Source organism: Ranitomeya variabilis, chromosome 4 (genome assembly GCF_051348905.1).
Source record: "Ranitomeya variabilis isolate aRanVar5 chromosome 4, aRanVar5.hap1, whole genome shotgun sequence".
NCBI lineage: Eukaryota > Metazoa > Chordata > Amphibia > Anura > Dendrobatidae > Ranitomeya > Ranitomeya variabilis.
The window spans coordinates 200,909,944-200,932,607 of NC_135235.1; the positions used below are offsets into that span (position 1 = coordinate 200,909,944).

General features: G+C 46.2%; 1 long non-coding RNA gene across 1 annotated transcript in view; it reads left to right on the top strand.

The window, feature by feature from the left end:
* Positions 1–22,664, top strand: part of LOC143768593 (uncharacterized) — an 85,095-nt gene that overhangs the window by 19,587 nt on the left and 42,844 nt on the right. The window contains exon 2 of the long non-coding RNA XR_013213959.1: positions 5,885–5,965. This is a non-coding gene — a long non-coding RNA (uncharacterized LOC143768593). The remainder of the gene's footprint in view (positions 1–5,884; positions 5,966–22,664) is intronic.

Here is a 22,664-nt window from a genome sequence, read left to right on the forward strand (position 1 = left end):
CCAAGTCCTGTTGACAACACCTACATCAGTCAAGCTTGAAGGAAAGGCATCATGGATACATGCAAGCCATTGCAAAAAAAGCAGTATAAACTCATGATATTGATGTTAATAATGATAACCTCAACGGAGGCATGGGATAGACTGAATTCTCTAGCCCCTTTGAACAATAGATTCGTACAACATCATAAAAAATTAGTGCATGACTTGTTAAACAATACACAAACCCTGACAGATTGTTGGATCTGTACCCATTCACCGGTATCAGCCACAAGTATACCTTTTCTAGCAGTTCCCGTATCAGCAGAAGAAATATTTGCTTGGCCTAATTGTTCAGACAACCTGGCCAACAACCAAACTGGTAATGCTAGGCTGTGGAATACTACAATCGCCATACCAATTGTGGGATGGGTAGAATTTCCTTGGTGGCAGGGTAATCTTTCAGGGACTAGTACACGTCTACAATATTTAGCATTTAATGGAGGAAAATGGGTACCTAGGAATAAGACTGGATTAACTGATCTAGGACAGGTCCCCACTGAAAATCTACAGCTCAGTTTCAGTACAACCACCCCTTCCTCTGATGCTTTCAAACCTGTAGTATTGGAAAGATACATACACAATAGAAATTGGGAACATTCTGAGTTGTTCCCTCAAGGTAATGCAAGCGATTGTACAAGCAAACCGGGGAACCTGGTTTGTAATGAATCTGATGAGTATGTCAATGGAATGCCTGTATGTGGAAATCCCGCAGCCGGGTACTGTAGCCCCTTGGGACAAAAACCCTCTTGGTGTATGCTTCAGGATGTATCTAGATTTGTGGATTTGGCTCACAGATTGGTATTGCAGCACTCAGCTCTATGGGATCTGCCTGAAGGTACATTTTGGATATGCGGAGAAGGAGCATATAAATGGCTTCCCGTAGGTATAAAGGGTACTTGTACATTAGGACGCCTAACCCCAGCTACATTCATAATTTCAAATAAACAAGTGAATATGCAAGCCGTGCCCAAGCACACACTATATAAAAGAGCTGCAGATAACTCACCACGTCCCTCGGGGAGGCCACATATAGTACAAATGGGAATTCCTAACAAAATTGTTAGTACCATTTTTATTTATCCTATGTTAACACAAATGTGGGATAAATTAGTTAGAGCCACGGATTATTTAGATGATCAGATCTGGGATATATTGGATATACTAAACACTAGTATAGCTGTACAGAATCAGCTTATAATAGTCGTCAACCAACATACCCTGGTATTGGATTACCTAACTGCCTCACAAGGGGGTATGTGTCAAATCATCGGACCCACCTGCTGTCATTATATAGACCCGAATAGTACTATGAGTATGACATTTAAATTAAAGGACGTACAACGACTCAGAGATCAGTATGACAAAGATAATGACCAGAATAAGGATAGCTGGTGGTCAGATACCTTTTCTTTTCTTAACCCAGCCAACTGGTTCAGAGGAATCGGTGGGTGGGTTGCTGGGATTATGCAGAGCATAATACATATAGTTATAATTATTGTAGTCATATACGTACTATTCCAGATTGTGCTCAAGGGTATCTCAGTATGCACAGATAAACTTTGTGTAATAGATGCAAGAGTATAAATTTTTTTTTTTTTTTTTTTTCTTTATTCTTATGTTATCCTCTAGTGATTCTAATTAATATTACCGTACTAATTTTTGTTTTTATATTTTAGTATACTGCTAAAGAAGAAAATAATTTGCGATAGAAGAATTAATACTAGATTTGATTCTCTTATTAATAATATAAGTGTGTGCATGTGTAATACCAAAAATAAAGGCTTTGTCTTTGGCCCTGTGGTAATAAAAAAAAGAATATGTCAAAGGGGGGAATTGTGGAGATCAGACTGAAAGAATCCATTGTGTCTTTCTCCTGAGACATCTGGCTTATATCAGGAAACTTAAGCAAAGTTGACATTTCCTTTTATGGACGCATTCCTTCTTGACATTGTAACCTTTTACCTACATACCAGAAACTGTACCTTATCTCTAGTATAGACTGTTTTTGTAAAAGGATGTGAAATATGAGCGCTTGTGCGCATGTCTGTAAATGTATGACTCTTTTCTATATAAAGGAGGGGTAGAGTCCAGTGAGTCAGACGTGCTCCTGGGCTTCCCCTGTATATGATCACACAACCTTTTGTGCTGCGTGTCATTTCACTCGGATCCCTACCTCTAGTAAGCCAGGGACTGAGAAGGACTTAACAACTCTCTTTTGCTTCCTCCCCTGTCCAGGAGATGTGGTATGATCAGAACATGTTCCTGCATGGTCAGACACAACCATTACACAGTACACAGCGGGGCACACTTATAAGATTATCTCAGCACAGGAACATTTTTGTTTAACACATCCAGTTGTGAAATCACAGATCTTCTCTTTGGGCATTTGTTTTTTCTCCTTTGACGTTGGCCAATCAAAACATGGTGACACGCCCGGAGCAGTTCAGCGGTACATGCCCAGTTGGTGGTTGAAAGGAAATTATGCATCTTTATTTACAGGGGAGATAACTTTGGAATGGAGGGGCGCAGAAGAAAAGAAAAACTATTCCAAAATCAGTGGAGCAACAACAATTGTAGGAGCTGTTCAGTTTCATTTGAAAAAATGTAGTGAATGGCCCCCTTTTGGACAGGTCGATTGAGGTCCACTACTGAGTGCGATTGAATGTATACAAATACATAGGCCGACAATTACTGATGGAAATAGAACAATTGTTACTACTATCCTTCTGTCGCCATACAGCGCTATTTCCTCGGCAGCACATTCCCTGTTTACACAGGCCAAGGTGCTGTCGATAATTTTGATTTTTATGTTGGCATTAATGATCCAATCACCCAACGAATGCGTCCATCAAAGTCCGCCTAAAGACACCTTGAGGCTGATGGGACTTGAGTGATCATTTAGCATAAGGGCTCATTCAGATGTGCCTGCAAATCGGTCCAATCTCGGACCACAGGTCCGTCAACCTGAGCATGTCAGCCTCATAGAAAGATATCAAGCCGTCATGTTCTGCTCACGTGTTTGCCATCCTCGATCAGACCTATTTGCATCTGAAGGAGCCGTAAGATGCCCTGAACCTGAAGGATTTTGATTTTGGCTGACTTGATCTAAGGTTTTGGATTTTTTTTATATCAGTGTTAATTATATATTGATTAAAAAATATTGACTAAAATATATATTATTATCGTTCATCCATCAAGTCACCATGGCTCGAAATCGAGCTGAAGGCCTTTAAATAATAACAATAATTATTAAAAATATATATTATTATTATAAACTGATTAAAAAATGCCTGTATTGCTTCTCACCTACAGTCCTCATGTCAGATCCAGGTAATATTGGCATGGCTTTTGAAGAACAGGTCAACCAGCAGATGGCCATTACTGTCACACGACATATCAATCTCATGGTTATTCTGAGCCTTTGCATCACAAGCAAAATTGACAGAAAACATAGTCAGCGGAGGGATCAACAAAAATAATCAATCATATAAAAAACTAATAAAGAAATGAATCTAATAATTAAAATCTCAAGGCTAATAACTAGAATTAAAGGGTTTGCTGCACTTTTTATTAAAACAATCCTTGATTTTAAAACGTATCCATATTTTCCTATTTAAACCCTTTCCTAAGAAATTCTCCAAAATGGCCTCTTTTGGGTGTGGTTTTTCTAAATCTTATCTATTTTGCAAACCTATTTCCGAAATTGTCTTGGACTTTTAGAAAGTGTGCTGATCTTATATTAAAATTAAGTGGAATCATTCTTAGTGTTCATTCAGAAAACCGTATAATCGGTCTATGTGTTGGTCATGTGCGCCACGAACCGGACACGAAGAGCACATGGACCTATTATAGCCAATGTCGCTGCGTATTATGTTGGTTTTCCACGCAAACTGATGATCTACGTGGAGAAAAATTGCGCCAAGCACTACTCTGGTCAGTTTTACGGACAGGTATAAGGCATCTCCGCGAGCCATCCACAACATGGAAGAGCCAACAGAGTTGCATGAAGCCAGTTGCATCCATAATTTATGATTGCGACCAGCCCGATTATCAATACGGTCATCTGAAGCTATGCCATTTCACCCAGTGGAGCCCTACCGAATTCCTGGGGCCCAGCGAGAACTGATCTCCAAGGAAGTGAATTGGATGGAGAAAGACTGGCACACTGTAATTTTGAAAGAATTGTGTGTTTGAAAAAGGGACTCGTAGTCCAGACTGAACCTCAGCAATACAATAGAATAAGAGACTATAGGTCTTGCTGCAGTGTAAATTAATTTTGATCCGGCAGGGAGTCAAAAACAGATGTGGTCCAACATTTCGACGGGTGCAGGTAGGCAAAATCTAATAGAGCTTACATCCTACTTGCCGCAATTCCTAATTCATGGCTCCTGCTCCATACAGGTCCTTCTTGACATGAAAAAGATCTTTCGATTTATGTTATTGCTCTACTAGATTTTGCCAACCTGTACTTGCAACTGGTGTCCTTGACAAAGACTGTTCCGCGTCGAAACGTTGAACACATCTGTTTTTGGCTCTAGTTTCTGAGATATTTAATAATTAATTACAGTAGAATTCTGGCTTCAAAAGGTCGCCTTTATAGCAATGTAAGCCTACAAACTGAAGTACAAAATAATTAGATGGGACATTTCATTACCTAAGACACTGTTAAAATGTCAAAAGAGCAAAAGTTATTGCATTTGTCATCTTCACTAGTCACATTGGGGGAATGCATTATTTTCATAGATAAATTACTGTATATACTTGTTTATAAGCCGAGTTTTTCAGCACATTTTTTGTGCTAAAACGTCCCCCTTGGCTTAAAAAACGGAGAACCCGGAGGAAACCCATGCAAACACAGGGAGAACATATAAACTCCTTGCAGATATTGTCCTTGGTGGGATTTAAACCCAGGACTCCAGCACTGCAAAGCTGCAGTGCTAACCACTGAGCCAAGGGGATGAGGAACAATGCACTATCTATTATCTATATATTATCTATCCATCTATTATCTATCTATTTCATATCTATCTATCTATCTATCTATCTATCTACAGTATCTATCTATTATCCATCTATTATCTATCTATCTATCTATCTATCTATCTATCTATCTATCTATCATCTATCTATTATCTATCTATCTATCTATCTATCTATCTATCATCTATCTATTATCTATCTATCTATCTATCTATCTATCTATCTATCTATCTATCGTCTATCTATCAATCATCTATCTATCATCTATCTATCTTTTACATATAAGTGAAAGGCTGGATTCACACATTTAGTTTTTTCTATTAGTCAAAGCCAGTTATTGATCCAAAAGGAAGTAAAAATACAAAGGAAGGAAACATTTTACATCTTCTCTCTCTGCAACGAAAATCACAAGTGTGTCTAAAATCTGATGGAGCTTGGTCTTAACAACATGATTAATTCTCATTAACACTTAACATTCATACTAGCATTGTTACCCAGAAAACAGAGAGGAATGCTATCGCTAAATGTTTATTTCTTTTGATTTGTTGATGGGGCTGAATTATTTTCATTCATATCTCTATTGACTTATGCAGACAATAATTGCATTATATTTCATATTTTGCAATATTTAGAACTGCTTAGCTATGCCACGATTGTATTATACACAATACTAATTGCTGAATGAATAGTATTATATTATTTCTTAGCGATTTTATTATTATAAATAAATACATATATATATATATATATATATATATATATATATATATATAATGTTAATGTGATATGTACTTATGTGCAAATATGTATATATCTATATATTACATAAAATTTGTAAATGTAATTACTCACATTTAAATTCCAGAACTTCTTCCTCTGCTGCTACGAAGGCTTGACAAACACACGGAGCCGGGCTCTGGGTTCCTATGCTAGGGAGTTACAAGAAGTAAGCTGGGGTCTGGGAGACTTGTTTATCACTGTGTCTTTTATAAGGACAATAATGGGCTCGAGAGAGCCATACAACAATGCAATTGCACAAAGTATATATCCTAGTTCAATGCTATGAAGTCCTCAGCACTTGCTATTTTCAAGAGTCTGACGCAAAAGGTCCTTACAATGGATTCGCAAGAGGTCGCAATCATTGTCTGTTCTTTGGACAAATATGTTTAGAAATGATACATCTGTTTATTTGCTAATGAATTGTCTACTTGGGTTTATATATATTATGCATACTGATTTATACACAAAAAGCATTGGGGGCGCTGTGGCCTAATATACCCAATTTTCTAGACTGATAACTAACTTGGTGGTGGAACCAGTGGTACGGCCATTTCTCCAAAGTGTAATAGGATCTGTTTTTCAACACAACTCCAAAGCTTGTTGCTGTTGCTACTGTGAGCGTAACTGCAGCCTCTCCCATCGAGCGCATCTGGGATGTCATTGATCAGCACATGCAAAGGAAGCTGCCAGCAGCGGATCTTGATGATTTGTCCAACTGCAACGCTGTAAATGCAGGGATTTCTACGTGTGGTGCTCATAACCCAGACTGAATAAATCAAGATGTTTTTAAAATTTTGTTCCATTTTTTTCAGCATTTACTTATCACTAACCTGTCTGTCCATCTTGTGATTTCCATCTTTCCACCACTTTTCCATCTGGATATTGCAATTTTCGATAGTTTTTGCTATGGAGTCTGACAGCAGCATGATACAGAGACAAAGACCCCGATTCGACCAAGTTATGGTGTGTAAATAACCATATAGTTTTATTGTAACACTCTATAGTGGATGTATCTATATAGATTAGAAGAGACCCTTTGTGCCTCCTACAAAATTGAGTGGCAAAATAGTGATGATACAGGCTCAACCAATCATGGAAGATTAAAAAAAAATTCATATTTATAAAAAAAATACAGAAAAAGCATTTACAATGTATTCAAGTAGTGAGTCATTGTTCCTCTTTACTGTGCATTATCCCTTCACAAGTGTCTGAAAGCCTTTATTCATCAACCCAGTCTGTGAATAATGAGTATAATATGAATAGGACACATACAATAATTCACATTTACATAATCACCCTGGATATGCCTCGAGGATGGGGGCACATACCAGGATTAAGGTCAAACTGCGACCTAAGTGACCGCATTTATTTTAGAATCCACATTCAGACCACATGGTCTAGGCGCTTTCAATCCCTGTGCCCATTCAAAGCTCCTTTCTTTTAAGCAGTCGTTCTTTATATTTCTCAGGGGTGGATCTGTCTTAAGGATGGGTGGAAAATATTAGGAGTAAGATCAAACTGCGACCTAAGTGACAGCATTTATTTTAGAATTCACATTCAGACCACATGTTCTTAATGTATTGACATCTGTATCCATTTGATGATCCATTGTTTTGATCAGTCGTTCTATCTTTCCTTCTCCTCGGGGGCGGATGTGCCTCGAGGATTGAGGAACATGCCAAGATTAAGGACAAAGTGCAACCCAAGGTGCCACATTTGTTTTAGAATTCACATTCAGACCACATGTTCTGAGCGTATTGAACATCTGTATCCATTTGAAGATCCTTTGTTTTGAGGAACCATTTTATCTTTCCTTCTCATGAGTGGATGTGCCTTGAGGATGGAGGAACATGTCAAGACAAAGTGCAACTCAAGGTACCACATTAATTTTATAATCCACAATCAGACCATGTGGTTTGAGCGTATTCATTCCCTGTAGCCATTTTTTCTGACCAATCATTCTCTATCTTCCTCACTCCTCAGGGGTGGATCCCAATTGATAATGCCAAAGCTCTACAAAATGATTTAGCATAAGGAAATCAAGATTTTTCTTTCTTATGGTATATCAGAGATGATAGACACAGGTCTTAAAGTTTCATGCTGTCACGATATGGTATGAAATATCATAAGTTTAGTTCTCTTGTCAGCCCAGGATGTGGGCTAAGAAACCCCCCTTGTCTTTTACTTCAGAGTTGAGCTTGCCTTGCCAATGTATGTGAGAGGGGAGTTTTATTGAAGAAAGGAATTTACGACCGGCATTTCCTGCCGGGTAAGCTCTGGTCCAGCTATCACTGGAATGGAAACTTCTAGAACACATGGAAGTTCTTTGTTCCATTTTTGTAAGATATTAGGCGAACGATTTAAAATACGAACACCAAAATATATCGTCATAATCACACTCGGAGGATCTACGCATCACTCTAAATACGGGCGTCTAACTCCATCTGGTGAAGAAGTAGGGATTTCTCTGTAAATATGTATCCCAGACAGGGCATATTTGATCTTATTAGAAAGCCCACGTTACTCCGAGATGAATGCTGGTTATGTTAGGACTATGATAGGTTCAGCAGCGGAATTACAAGTCTTAGAAAGATTTAGCTTATACTTAGTCAGAATGCAGAGAGAGGAGGGACTGGGATAGCCAGCCTTTTTGGTGATGTCACCAGGTTAAGCTATAACTGTTTTGGCCGGACTCCAGCAGTCAGTCTGTTGCTGGAAGAACATGTGGGTCTGACTTGAAGAGCTGTACCTCATGCATTGGGATTTTTGGGAGCCCCTCCCCCTAGCATGGTGTTTGCCTGAACTGATATGAACTAAGAACATGTGAGTTATCTTTTCTTCCTTTAATCCTTTTATTTTCATAATTACCTTGTACATATTTGCAATTGTCTCATTTGTAACATCTTTGTAAAATATTTTATAAACACTGCCTAAAAATCATTTATGGGGTATAATATTTAATACTAGTTCGTTCTTCCTGCCCTAAACCGTACCCTGTCTCTGAAGGGAATTACGCTACTGTTTTGGGTTAGCTCTGGACCCGTTTAATCGGAGCTGGTGGCGGCACTACCGTGTGCAGGCCTTGGGGTGACATTGCAGCGACTGCGGCTTGATAATTATTGTTCCTGCCTGAGCGGGAGTAGTTATCGCGTCGCTGCAGCGCACCCAATAGCCAGTACATAGCAGGCAGCCTTTCTGGCGAATAATCACCCTAGGTGCAGTACCTAATCTGACCTGACAGTAAGGGGGGCGCCAGAGAGCTGCAAGGTTTAAGTGGAACTGTAAGCGGGATATACACAAATCCCTGCAGTTCATGGTATACTGAAGAGCAGTGGGATACCTAAAATAAGCCCCTGCTGTAAACAAGAGGTCAATAGCCTCGTGTGTGTTTTTTTTTCATCACATTGTGGCAGTGGAGGGATAACTAGGATAAGCCCCCTGCACATGTGATAGCCGTCTGCTGGTCTAAAGTCACCCCAATCCGTGACAATTGGTGACAGTCACGGTGTGAATCGTGACAATTGGTGGCAAGGCGGTGGGATATTAGAGCATTAGTGATTAGGTTTGAGCAATCATTCCTCTCACTAAAAACTTGCAGAAAGTTCTTGCGAGAACTCTGCGCAAATAAGTTTGGGAGAACGAACTCAGTGCTTATTAGTTGTGAGACAATTGTGTACTGGTAATTATCCCCTCCCTTTTTCTTCGTTTTTCTATCCTATCTTTTATTTGGCAACCATGGTTGTGCTGGGAGAAACCTTTTATGAGCAGCAGACCAAAGACACCCTTGTGGCCTTGTGCAAGTCACAGCACATTGACTATGCAAACAAAAACAAAAGCCAACTGGTCGCAGTCCTGATGCAATGGGAAGCCGCTCTAGACCACTCAGAGAGCCCAGAGGCCGCAGATGCCAGCACCAGCGAACATGGTGCTGCAGCAAAGGTCCAACCACTGAATGCTCGCCCCGTTAGCAATCCGGGCGAATTGGACCCCCACCTGCAGGCGGCCTTGAAAGAATTCCCCACTGACGACCATGAGGGACGTCGGCAGCTGATTCAGCAATACCGGCAGGAGGCTGAGGCCCGAGCCCAGCGAGAGGCAGAGAGAGCCGAGCGAGAGGCCCAGCGAGAGGCAGAGAGAGCCGAGCGAGAGGCCCAGCGAGCCGAGCGAGAGGCCCAGGCCCAGCGAGCCGAGCGCCAAGCCCAGCAAGAACATGCACTGGAGATGTTCCGGCAGGGGGGGACGCCTTCCACCGCCCAGAGCCGTGAGCCCAGCAGCGCTCAGACACCAAAGCCCCGGCCCGACCACTTTCCTGTTATGGAAAAGGATGGGGACTTGGACACTTTTCTGCGGGCCTTTGAGAAAGCCTGCAGACAGTACCAGCTGCCTACACAAGAATGGGCACGATACCTGACACCAGGGCTGAGAGGAAAAGCTCTGGAGGCGTTTGCTGCCCTCCCTCAAGAACAAGATGGTGACTATGAGGCTATCAAGCAGGCCCTCATAGCCAAGTACCAGCTTACACCCGAGGTGTACCGTAAAAAGTTTCGGACCCTCCAACGTGGCCCACACGACAGTTACAGTGATGTGGTGCATGGACTGGGGACCCACTTTGACCAGTGGACCCAAGGACTGTCAGTGACCACCTTTGCACAGCTGCGAGACCTGATGATCAAAGACCAGTTCTTCCATCTTTGCCCAACTGAGGTGCGACAGTTCGTGATGGACAGAGAACCCAAAGACGTGACGAAAGCAGCGCAGATTGCCGATGCCTATGAGGCCAACCGTAGATCGGAAGTGCGGAAGCCAGTCACCTCCAGCTGGAGAGGGGGTAAGCCTGCATCCAACGCCAGTACCCCTGCCAGCCAACCTACCAGAGGTCCTGTCCCCGTGGCCAACAGCACCAGACCTGCCACCGAACTTCGCCAGTGTTACCACTGCAGGCAGACTGGTCACATCAGTCCCCGATGTCCAGCCAAGCAGAAGAACCCCTCATCCCAGGCCCCAGGGCCGAATGCAGCAGTTCTTTTGGTGGGTGGTGTGGCTGGGAGGGGGTGTGATAACGTACAGCATGTCATTGTGGGAGGTCGTGTTGCTACAGGCCTCAAGGACACCGGGGCTGAACGAACCCTCATCCGACCCGAACTGGTGGTCCCTGAAGAAATCATTCCGGGGAAAACCCTAACTGTCACTGGGATTGGGGGCATCAGCTGTCCCTTACCGATGGCCCGGGTTTTTATTGATTGGGGTGCCGGGAGCGGGGTGAAGGAAGTGGGGCTGTCTGATAATTTGCCCACTGATGTTTTGTTGGGGACTGATTTGGGGAGGTTGTTTGCATACTATGTCATTGACACCCCTCCCCAATCTACTAATGAGGGTAAAGTTAACCCTGGTGATGATGATGATGATGATGGGAAATCGCATGTGTTACCTGACCATGCTTTATCTTGTAATGATGCATCTGTTAACCATTTTTTCCCTAGGATTGATGGTGGAAATGTTGTACCTGTGCCAACTGTATCTGATAATGATGTTTCTGTGAAAGTTGATGTGTCCATAGGTACAGGAGTGCTCAGCCACGTCGCTCTGCGGAGTGAGACGGCTGAGGAACCCCCAGCAGGGGCAAGTGTCGGTGCTACAGGAAATGGGGAGATACATGGGAACCGTGAGGAAGGTGATGCCATGCAATTGACCAGTGCCACCGAGGAAGGTAACTGGCCCATAAGTAGCAATGCTCCTGAGGTAATGGGGGTGGATGGGGAGGTAGAGCCCATAGCAGCGTCGGCTGATGGGTCTGTAGAAATCCCCGGGGAGACAGCCTACGTAGCTGCTGTCACCCGCAGTCAGAGTGCCCGGAACGCAGATACCTGTCTGCCTTCCGGACCCTCCTCAGTCATCCGTGTGACTGAACCAGAGGTGGACCCAGAGCAGGTCCCAGAGGGCTCCCGTGGGGAAGGGACCCTGACATCGCTTCTGGCTTCCCCTAGCCAGGAGTTTCAGGCAGCTCTGCACACAGATGCGAGCCTAGAGAGTTTGAGACAACTCGCCGGGACGTCATTCTCCGAGACTGATAAGGAGAAGGTGTTCTGGGAAGGAGGAAGGTTGTACCGGGAGACAGTACCCGGAGAATCACAAAAGGAGTGGTTGAGGGAAAGACAGCTGGTCGTCCCACAGCAATTCCGGGGTGAGTTGTTGCGGATTGCCCATGAGATCCCGCTAGCTGGACACTTGGGGATCAGCAAAACTAAGGCCCGGCTGTCTCAACACTTCTATTGGCCTAAGATGGGGACAGATGTGTCAAACTACTGCCGCTCCTGTGTCACCTGTCAAAGAGTGGGGAAGGCGGGGCCTGCTCTTAAGGCTCCCCTGATCCCTTTGCCAGTGATAGAGGAGCCTTTCCAGAGGATTGCGGTGGACATTGTGGGCCCGCTGGCCGTCCCCAGCAGCTCTGGAAAGCAATATATTCTTACTGTGGTAGACTACGCTACCCGGTACCCAGAGGCAGTAGCTCTGTCGTCAACTAGGGCAGATAAGGTGGCGGATGCCCTGTTGGCAATCTTTTCACGTGTAGGATTTCCCAGGGAAATGCTTACTGATCAAGGGACCCAATTTATGTCTCACCTAATGGAGGCTCTCTGTAAGAAAATGCAGGTGAAGCACCTGGTATCGAGTGCATATCACCCACAGACCAATGGCTTGTGTGAACGCTTCAATGGTACCCTCAAACAGATGCTACGCATGCTGGTTGAGACACAAGGGCGCAACTGGGAGCGGTACCTCCCACACCTGCTATTCGCTTACCGAGAGGTTCCGCAGGCCTCGACGGGGTTCTCCCCCTTCGAGCTCCTGTACGGCAGGCGAGTCCGGGGACCCCTTGGGTTGGTAAGAGAATCCTGGGAAGGGGAGCCGAACCCTTCTGAAGTGTCCATAGTGGAGTATGTCATGCGCTTCCGTGACAAGATGCAGACCTTGACGCAGTTGGTGCATGACAACATGACGCAGGCTCAGGCTGATCAGAAGCACTGGTAAGACCAGAACGCCCGGACCTACCACGTGGGTCAAAAGGTGTGGGTGCTGGTTCCTGTACCAACGGATAAGCTTCAGGCAGCCTGGGAGGGCCCGTACGTCGTCCACCAACAGCTCAACCCGGTCACCTACGTGGTCACGCTTGACCACACTCGGGGTAGGCGAAAGGCCTTTCACGTCAACATGATGAAGGCTCATCACGAATGTGAACCTTTCGTCCTACCGGTCTGCAGCGCACCCGCACACGGGGAGGAAGACGCCCTCCTGGACATGCTGGCCCAAGCCAAGGCCCGTGGGTCCATTGAGGATGTGGAGGTAAGCGCCTCGCTAGATGAACCACAGCGGTTGCAGTTGCAAACCACACTGGAACCCTTCCGGGTCGTGTTCTCCAACCGGCCTGGAAGGACTGAGTTAGCGGTCCACGAGGTGGACACCGGGAATCACGCCCCACTACGGCGAACACCCTATCGAATCTCTGACCAGGTGCAGCAGATTATGCGCCAGGAGATCGATGAGATGTTACAGCTGGGGGTGATTCGACGGTCAAAGAGCGCGTGGGCCTCACCGGTAGTTCTCGTGCCAAAGAAGGACCGGACCACCCGGTTCTGTGTGGACTACAGGGGGCTCAACGCCATTACAGCCTCTGACGCGCACCCAATGCCGTGCATTGAGGAGCTGCTTGAGAAGTTAGCTGGCGCAAAATACCTGACAATAATGGATCTGAGTCGCGGATACTGGCAGATTCCCCTGAGCCCCGAGGCGCAGGAGAAGTCCGCCTTTATCACACCCTTTGGACTGTACGAGTCCACGGTCCTGCCCTTCGGCATGAAGAATGCCCCTGCCACTTTCCAGCGGATGGTCAATCTCCTGCTTCAGGGACTGGAGAAGTACGCTGTGGCGTACTTAGATGACATTGCCATCTTCAGTCCCTCCTGGGAGGAACACCTGCAGCATCTCGAGGAGGTGCTCGGGCGAATTCACTGAGCAGGACTGACTATCAAGCCGGGAAAGTGCCAGATGGGCATGAGGGAGGTTCACTACCTGGGGCACCGGGTAGGCGGAAACACCCTAAAGCCAGAGCCTGACAAAGTGGGCGTGATCGTGAACTGGCCCACTCCCAGGACCAAGAAACAGGTGATGTCCTTCCTGGGCACTGCAGGGTACTATAGGCGCTTCGTACAGCACTATAGTGGCCTGGCAAAACCTTTGACGGACCTCACCAGGAAGAAGCTACCCCACATGGTCAACTGGACAGATGGCTGTGAGGGGGCCTTCCAGGCGTTGAAGGCAGCACTGTGCAACGCCCCTGTGTTGAAAGCAGTCGACAGCAGTCGACCGTTCTTGGTACAGACCGACGCCAGCGAGTTTGGCCTTGGTGCTGTGCTCAGCCAGGTTGACTCGGAGGACCAAGAGCACCCCGTGTTGTACCTGAGCCGGAAACTTTTGCCGAGGGAAGTGGCCTACTCCACCATTGAGAAAAAGTGCCTGGCCATAGTCTGGGCCCTGCAGCGCTTGCAGCCCTACTTGTACGGTCGCACCTTCACGGTGGTGACCGACCACAACCCTCTGCGCTGGCTAAGCACCATGTGTGGAACCAATGGCAGGTTGCTACGCTGGAGCCTTGCCCTTCAGCAATTTGACTTCACCATTAAACACAAAGCGGGCAAAGAGCATGGGAATGCAGATGGACTCTCCCGCCAGGGTGAACCCACGGAGGTGCGCATGGAGGCATACCGAGAGGTTCTGCCGCCGTAGCGCACGCCAAAAGGGGGAGGTGTCACGATATGGTATGAAATATCATAAGTTTAGTTCTCTTGTCAGCCCAGGATGTGGGCTAAGAAACCCCCCTTGTCTTTTACTTCAGAGTTGAGCTTGCCATGCCAATGTATGTGAGAGGGGAGTTTTATTGAAGAAAGGAATTTACGACCGGCATTTCCTGCCGGGTAAGCTCTGGTCCAGCTATCACTGGAATGGAAACTTCTAGAACACATGGAAGTTCTTTGTTCCATTTTTGTAAGATATTAGGCGAACGATTTAAAATACGAACACCAAAATATATCGTCATAATCACACTCGGAGGATCTACGCATCACTCTAAATACGGGCGTCTAACTCCATCTGGTGAAGAAGTAGGGATTTCTCTGTAAATATGTATCCCAGACAGGGCATATTTGATCTTATTAGAAAGCCCACGTTACTCCGAGATGAATGCTGGTTATGTTAGGACTATGATAGGTTCAGCAGCGGAATTACAAGTCTTAGAAAGATTTAGCTTATACTTAGTCAGAATGCAGAGAGAGGAGGGACTGGGATAGCCAGCCTTTTTGGTGATGTCACCAGGTTAAGCTATAACTGTTTTGGCCGGACTCCAGCAGTCAGTCTGTTGCTGGAAGAACATGTGGGTCTGACTTGAAGAGCTGTACCTCATGCATTGGGATTTTTGGGAGCCCCTCCCCCTAGCATGGTGTTTGCCTGAACTGATATGAACTAAGAACATGTGAGTTATCTTTTCTTCCTTTAATCCTTTTATTTTCATAATTACCTTGTACATATTTGCAATTGTCTCATTTGTAACATCTTTGTAAAATATTTTATAAACACTGCCTAAAAATCATTTATGGGGTATAATATTTAATACTAGTTCGTTCTTCCTGCCCTAAACCGTACCCTGTCTCTGAAGGGAATTACGCTACTGTTTTGGGTTAGCTCTGGACCCGTTTAATCGGAGCTGGTGGCGGCACTACCATGTGCAGGCCTTGGGGTGACATTGCAGCGACTGCAGCTTGATAATTATTGTTCCTGCCTGAGCGGGAGTAGTTATCGCGTCGCTGCAGCGCGCCCAATAGCCAGTACATAGCAGGCAGCCTTTCTGGCGAATAATCACCCTAGGTGCAGTACCTAATCTGACCTGACAGTAAGGGGGGCGCCAGAGAGCTGCAAGGTTTAAGTGGAACTGTAAGCGGGATATACACAAATCCCTGCAGTTCATGGTATACTGAAGAGCAGTGGGATACCTAAAATAAGCCCCTGCTGTAAACAAGAGGTCAATAGCCTCGTGTGTGTTTTTTTTCATCACATTGTGGCAGTGGAGGGATAACTAGGATAAGCCCCCAGCACATGTGATAGCCGTCTGCTGGTCTAAAGTCACCCCAATCCGTGACATATTGTGGGCAGCGGCTAAGGGATCTTGACAGTCACGGTGTGAATCGTGACACATGCCATCTCATTTACAGTTACGTCCATATATATTTGGACAGAGACAACATTTTTCTAATTTTGGTTATAGACATTACCACAATGAATTTTGAACAAAACAATTCAGATGCAGTTGAAGTTCAGACTTTCAGCTTTCATTTGAGGGTATTGTGATGCAGTGACCCCTGTAACAGGTAGGGGGTGCTGCACGGTCTCCCCAGTATGCGCACAGAGGCATATTGAGGCCATAGGAATGCATGGCTATCGCAGGCATGACTGTGGTAATGTGGCAAAGTCTGGCATTGTGGTGAATGGCTGATATGTGTGTCGCAGAGGAGAAGACTCTGCGCTGCCAGCTTGAAGCGATGTGGTGTTCTGGGACCTGTAGTCCTACAGTTTTAGTGTTGTATAATAGTCATGGGAGGCTGGCAGGGCTAGTTATGTGAGATGGGCAGGACAAACTAGCCACACACCCACACTCCCACCCAGGGGAGTGGTTACCGGTATGTAATGTGACCAGGGTGTGGGTCACGTGGTCTGAGTGTGTAGATCTGTATGGTACAGGTGCAAGGTCCTGATAGAAACCTCTGTGTTGGGCGTGCTAGCCCTGAAGAGCACGTGGTGGTTCTTTGCTACTGGTGGCCTGGGTATTGGACTGTCCCAGCCGGGGATGGACGTCCTGAATAGTACCCGGACAAGCCGCCTGTGTGATCCTGAGTTACCTGGGTGTTTGGAGGTCCTGGGAGTAGGACCGGATCCCTGAACAGCACAAGGTGAGGACAGGGATCTGCAGCGCCAGTGACAGCTACTGTGTGGGGAAGCTACAGTCCTTCGATGGGTCTGGACTGACTAATGTGTGCCGACCAGGCAAGTTGGTGATCCCCGTGAGGCAGCCTTCCCAAGAGAGAGGACTGACAAGGAATCAGCAGGTGGGGCAAGAGCTCCCATAAGGTACCATAGTCTATTGGTGCTAATTGTTCCATGAACTGTGTGGTAACCCACGGCAACTGGTCAGGAGAAGACCAGCGTGTTTAGTTACTGCAAACGGATATTGTGTGGCTAATGAGTTTAAAGCCATATCGTGTAAAGTTCTATGGACTGTGTGATATCCTGTTGGTGATATGTAACCTGGCTTACGGTGCGGTTTATGATACCTTAATAAACCAAATAGACTGTTATGTTTGGAAAATCCATGCCCGTGAGCTTGAATCCCGTGCAAAGCGAGTAATCCCCTACCCGTTAGTGAGTGCAATCTTACATATGGTGGAGAATGCGGGCAATGGTCCAGGACGCACATTCAGAGTTGTTTGCTGTGGCTCGGCGGGGCCACGAAGATTGCATCTGGCTGTAACTCAGTGGGGTTACGAAGCTGACAAGCATCTTGCTGTGGATCGGCAGGTCCATGAAGGTGACAAGCGGCTTGCTGTGGATCTGTGGGTCCACGCAGTCTGCGGTAGAGCCTTGTGGAGTGTAGCCGCGGTTGCAGAAAGAGGTTCCGCAGCAGCCGGAGCTGCAGTGGCAGCAGCAGCGGCTTGTGGTCGGCAGCCGGAGGTGCCGGTTGTATGTGACTGCAGCGGGAGCAGTGGCAGTACCAGCAGGAGCTGGTGAAGTGACATATATATAAAAAAAAAAAAAAAAAATTCCCAGGTCGTGCAGACTCTTAAAGGGCCAGTGCAAGTCCAGGGACATAGTGTGTGTACTGTGCGAACTGGTGCTTAAGAGTACCGTGGGAGTCCACGAGGTGTACCCCAGGGAAGGCGTGGTGTCCCTAAAAGGGTGGTGTCCATAAAAGTGGGCGGTGACCCAAACAGGGATTGTTGCCCAAAAGGGGGTGGAGTCCCAAAAGGGGGCAGTAACCCAAACAGGGGTAGTAGCCCAAAAAGGGGTGGAATCCCAAAAGGGGGCTGTAACCCGAACAGGGGTGGTGTCAAAAAATGGAGCACTTGCCCAAAAGGAGGCAGAGCCAAAAAAGGGGCGGCAATCAGTGAGGAGTCACGACTGTGTCCTTTTTGTCTGGATGGAGAGCGTGTGCAGGGGTTGATAGACATGGGGAGGGAAGCGTCTTTGCTGAGGACCCTTCCAGGAAGTTCTGTGTCACCTTGGACAAAGGCGAAAGTAAATGGCATAGGTGGGGACACTAAAGGTCTTCAGGTAGCCACTCTCTACATTGTCGCAGCTGATGTTTCCACATACCATGAGGTGGCTGTAGTCCCGAACTTGCCGTGTCCTATGGTAATAGGACAAGATTTGGAAGCACTGTGGGACTGGAGGAAAAAGGGTGAAGTGTTTGTGGAAATTTTGTGTATGGGAGGTAGTAATGTTGAGAATGCGCCCCCTAGAGTTAACAGTCCTAAGATGGGCATGACCAAGGAAAATGGTGAATGGGCCCGACTTAGTGACACGACATTGGCAGAAACACCTCCCAAAACTGATGGGTTAGGTATACAGTGACCAGAGGAAAAGGTGCGTCTGCCGAACTTACTGACCTGTTGTCACCGGATGTGTGCCACAGTGTGACTGTTAGTTATGTGGTAGATAAAGCCTCTGAAGCTGACACCCAGTTAGAGTGTGACTTGGGGGTTCACCATACTGTGGGGTATGACACAGAATACGAGGGTGACTGTGACTCTGAGGAAGTAGAGGAATACAGTAATGAAGAGCCCCACAAGAAATGCAAGTCCTTTGGTCGCCGGAGACGTAAAGGGTGCAAAGAGGTGGTACCAGTTGCACCTTGTGAAGAAGGGGAGGAGGCCACCAAAGGAGTGGGGCCTGAAGTGGATACCCGGTTGAAGCAAGAGGAGCTTTGGAGACAAGCTGCTGAGTGCCGTGTGGGTGCCTTGGAGAATGAGGTGGAAGAGCTCAGAAGTCACCTGTCAAAGTGGCAAATTGTGACCCAGGCCCTAAAGGAAGACATGGAAGTGCTCAGAGAAGCACTAAAAGGCCCTCTACAAGAGAAAGAGGTGGTGGTCGCAGACTTACCCTGCCAGTACCAGAGTGGTAACGAGGTGAAGCTGCTAATGCCCATCTTGACCAGGGGTCTGGAAGAGGGTAAAGCTGAAGAAGAGTGTGCGCTAAGAGCGGAGCAAGACGGTCACCCGGTGGTGGCAGAGGTCTTGATGAAAAGGGCCATGGCAAAGCAGGAGCCATCTGTCCTTGAAGAGAGTGAGACCCCGCTTTTCAAGAGCATAATAGGAATACCCGAAGACATGCAAGAAGTGTGTGCCAGTAAGGGTGTGCATGAGGCCTTTAGAAAGGCAATAGAGGCATGTAGTGTGCACTGGGCGCCTGAGACTCAGCAATTGGTCATACTGTCGACTAAGGAAGTCACAGTGAAGAGGGTGGCTGTCCTGAGGGATATGCACCTACACTGCCTCCATACAAAACAGAGGATCATTATGAAGAATAATGAAGCCGTTCGACGTTTGGAGCGTGAAAAAAAGCTCAAAGTCGTCTGGGCTTGGTGGAAGACACAGTCAAAGTGCCCAAAGCTCTGGTGGCGAAAGTCATTGGGAGACTTGGGAGAGTGATGCAGGAGATGGTGGATAAATCCGGTGTGAAGAGACTGAGGATACCGGCTGATGACGAGGTCCAGGTCATGGGTGAAGATGGGATGGTTCCATTCGTTGTTGGATCCAGAGAGAGTCTTGAGAATATCTGCATGCTCCTGTAATATCGCATGGCATACCTAAGGGAGGTAGAGCAGCTGAGACTTGAGAGACTGCAAGTTAATAAACAGCTGCCAGAAAGACGAAGAAGATGGCGGCCGCTTTCGTCCCAAAATATGGACAAACAAAGGGGTAGAAGTACCCAGCCTGAAGGAAGAGTTAGAGGCAGTGACTCCTCAGTTAGCTGTTGAGTGTTGAGTGGCCTAGGTGGGAGACCTTGTAGCGAATGTGTTGACAAAGAGTCAGTCCAGACAGGTCGTATGGGTACAAGGGGATTGCGACGCCAGATTGACCATGATGCCCAAACCCGACTGAGAGGACCGTCTCGACTAGTAGGGCAAGGTGACTTGCGTACCCGGTCTCGAGGCCCCTGGGTTAAGAGAAATGTTCAACCCCACAAGTTTGAACAGAGGGGAGGTATGTGATGCAGTGACCCCTGTAACAGGTAGGGGGCGCTGCATGGTCTCCCCAGTATGTGCACAGAGGCGTATTGAGGCCATAGGAATACATGGCAATCGCAGGCATGACTGTGTTAATGTGACAAAGTCTGGCATTGTGGTGAATGGCCGATATGTGTGTCGCAGAGGAGAAGACTCTGCGCTGCCAGCCTGAAGCGATGTGGTGTTCTGGGACCTGTAGTCCTACAGTTATAGTGTTGTATAATAGTCATGGGAGGCTGGCAGGGCTAGTTATGTGAGATGGGCGGGACAAACTAGCCACACACCCACACACCCACCCAGGGGAGTGGTTACGGGTATGTAATGTGACCAGGGTGTGGGTCACGTGGTCTGAGTGTGTAGACCTGTACGGTACAGGTGCAAGGTCTTGATAGAAACCTCTGTGTTGGGCGTGCTAGCCCTGAAGAGCACGTGGTGGGACTTTGCTACTGGTGGCCTGGGTATTGGACGGTCCCAGCCGGGGATGGACGTCCTGAATAGTACCCGGACTGGCCACCTGTGTGATCCTGAGTTACCTGGGTGTTGGGAGGTCCTGGGAGTAGGACTGGATCCCTGAACAGCACAAGGTGAGGACAGGGATCTGCAGAGCCAGTGACAGCTACTGTGTGAGGAAGCTGCAGTCCTTCGGTGGGTCTGGACTGACTAATGTGTGCCGACCAGGCAAGATGGTGATCCCCGTGAGGCAGCCTTCCCAAGAGAGAGGACTGACAAGGAGTCAGCAGGTGGGGCAGGAGCTCCCATAAGGTACCAAAGTCTGTTGGTGCTAATTGTTCCATGAACTGTGTGGTAACCCACGGCAACTGGTCAGGAGAGGACCAGCGTGTTTAGTTACTGCAAACGGATATTGTGTGGCTAATGAGTTTAAAGCCATATCGTGTAAAGTTCTATGGACTGTGTGATGTCCTGTTGGTGATATGTACTAACCTGGCTTACGGTGCGGTTTATGATACTTTAATAAACCAAATAGACTGTTTTGTTTGGAAAATCCATGCCCGTGTGCTTGAATCCCGTGCAAAGCGAGTAATCCCCTACCCGTTAGTGAGTGCAATCTCACAGTATCCACAGTAAAATTGGATCAAGGGTTTAGGAGTTTCAGCTCCTTAACATGTGCCACCCTGTTTTTAAAGAGACCAAAAGTAATTTGACAGATTCAATAATTTTAAATAAAATGTTCATTTCTAGTACTTGGTTGAAAACCCTTTGTTGGCAATGACTGCCTGAAGTCTTGAACTCATGGACATCACCAGACGCTGTGTTTCCTCCTTTTTGATGCTCTGCCAGGCCTTCACTGCGGTGGTTTTCAGTTGCTGTTTGTTTGTGGGCCTTTCTGTCTGAAGTTTAGTCTTTAACAAGGGAAATGCATGCTCAATTGGGCTGAGATCAGGTGACTGACTTGGCCATTCAAGAATATTCCACTTCTTTGCTTTAATAAACTCCTAGGTTGCTTTGGCTTTATATTTTGGGTCATTGTCCATCTGTAGTATGAAACGACGACCAATCAGTTTGGCTGCCTTTGGCTGGATCTGAGCACACAGTATGGCTCTAAATACCTCAGAATTCATTCTGTTTTACAGATGATGTGGTATGCTTTGGATCATGAGCTGTACCACGCCTTCGCCATACTTTTCTCTTTCCGTCATTCTGGTAGAGGTTGATCTTGGTTTCATCTGTCCAAAGAATGTTCTTCCAGAACTGTGCTGGCTTTTTTAGATGTTTTTTTTAGCAAAGTCCAGTCTAGCCTTTTTATTCTTGATGCTTATGAGTGGATTGCACCGTGCAGTGAACCCTCTATGTTTACTTTCATGCAGTCTTCTCTTTATGGTAGATTTGGATATTGATACACCGACCTCCTGGAGAGTGTTGTTCACTTGGTTGGCTGTTGTGAAGGGGTTTCTCTTCACCATGGAGATTATTCTGCGATCATCCACCACTGTTGTCTTCCGTGGGCGCCCAGGTCTTTTTGCATTTTTGAGTTCACCAGTGCTTTCTTTCTTTCTCAGGATGCACCAAACTGTAGATTTTGCCACTCCTAATATTGTACCAATTTCTCGGATGTTTTTTTTCCTGTTTTCACAGCTTAAGGACTGCTTGTTTCACCTGCATGGAGAGCTCCTTTGACCGCATGTTTACTTCACAGCAAAACCTTCCAAATGCAAACACCACACCTCAAATCAACTCCAGACCTTTTATCTGCTTAATTGAGAATGACATAATGAAGGGATTGCCCACACCTGTCCATGAAATAGCCTTGGAGTCAATTGTCCAATTACTTTTGGTCCCTTTAAAAACAGGGTGGCACATGTTAAGGAGCTGAAACTCCTAAACCCTTCGTCCAATTTTAACGTGGATACCCTCAAATGAAAGCTGAAAGTCTGAACTTCAACTGCATCTGAATTGTTTTGTTTAAAATTCATTGTGGTAAAATGTCTAGAACCAAAATTAGAAAAATGTTGTCTCTGTCCAAATATATATGGACGTAACTATATAGATATACCCCAAATCACAAGGGCAAGAGAATAAGGAA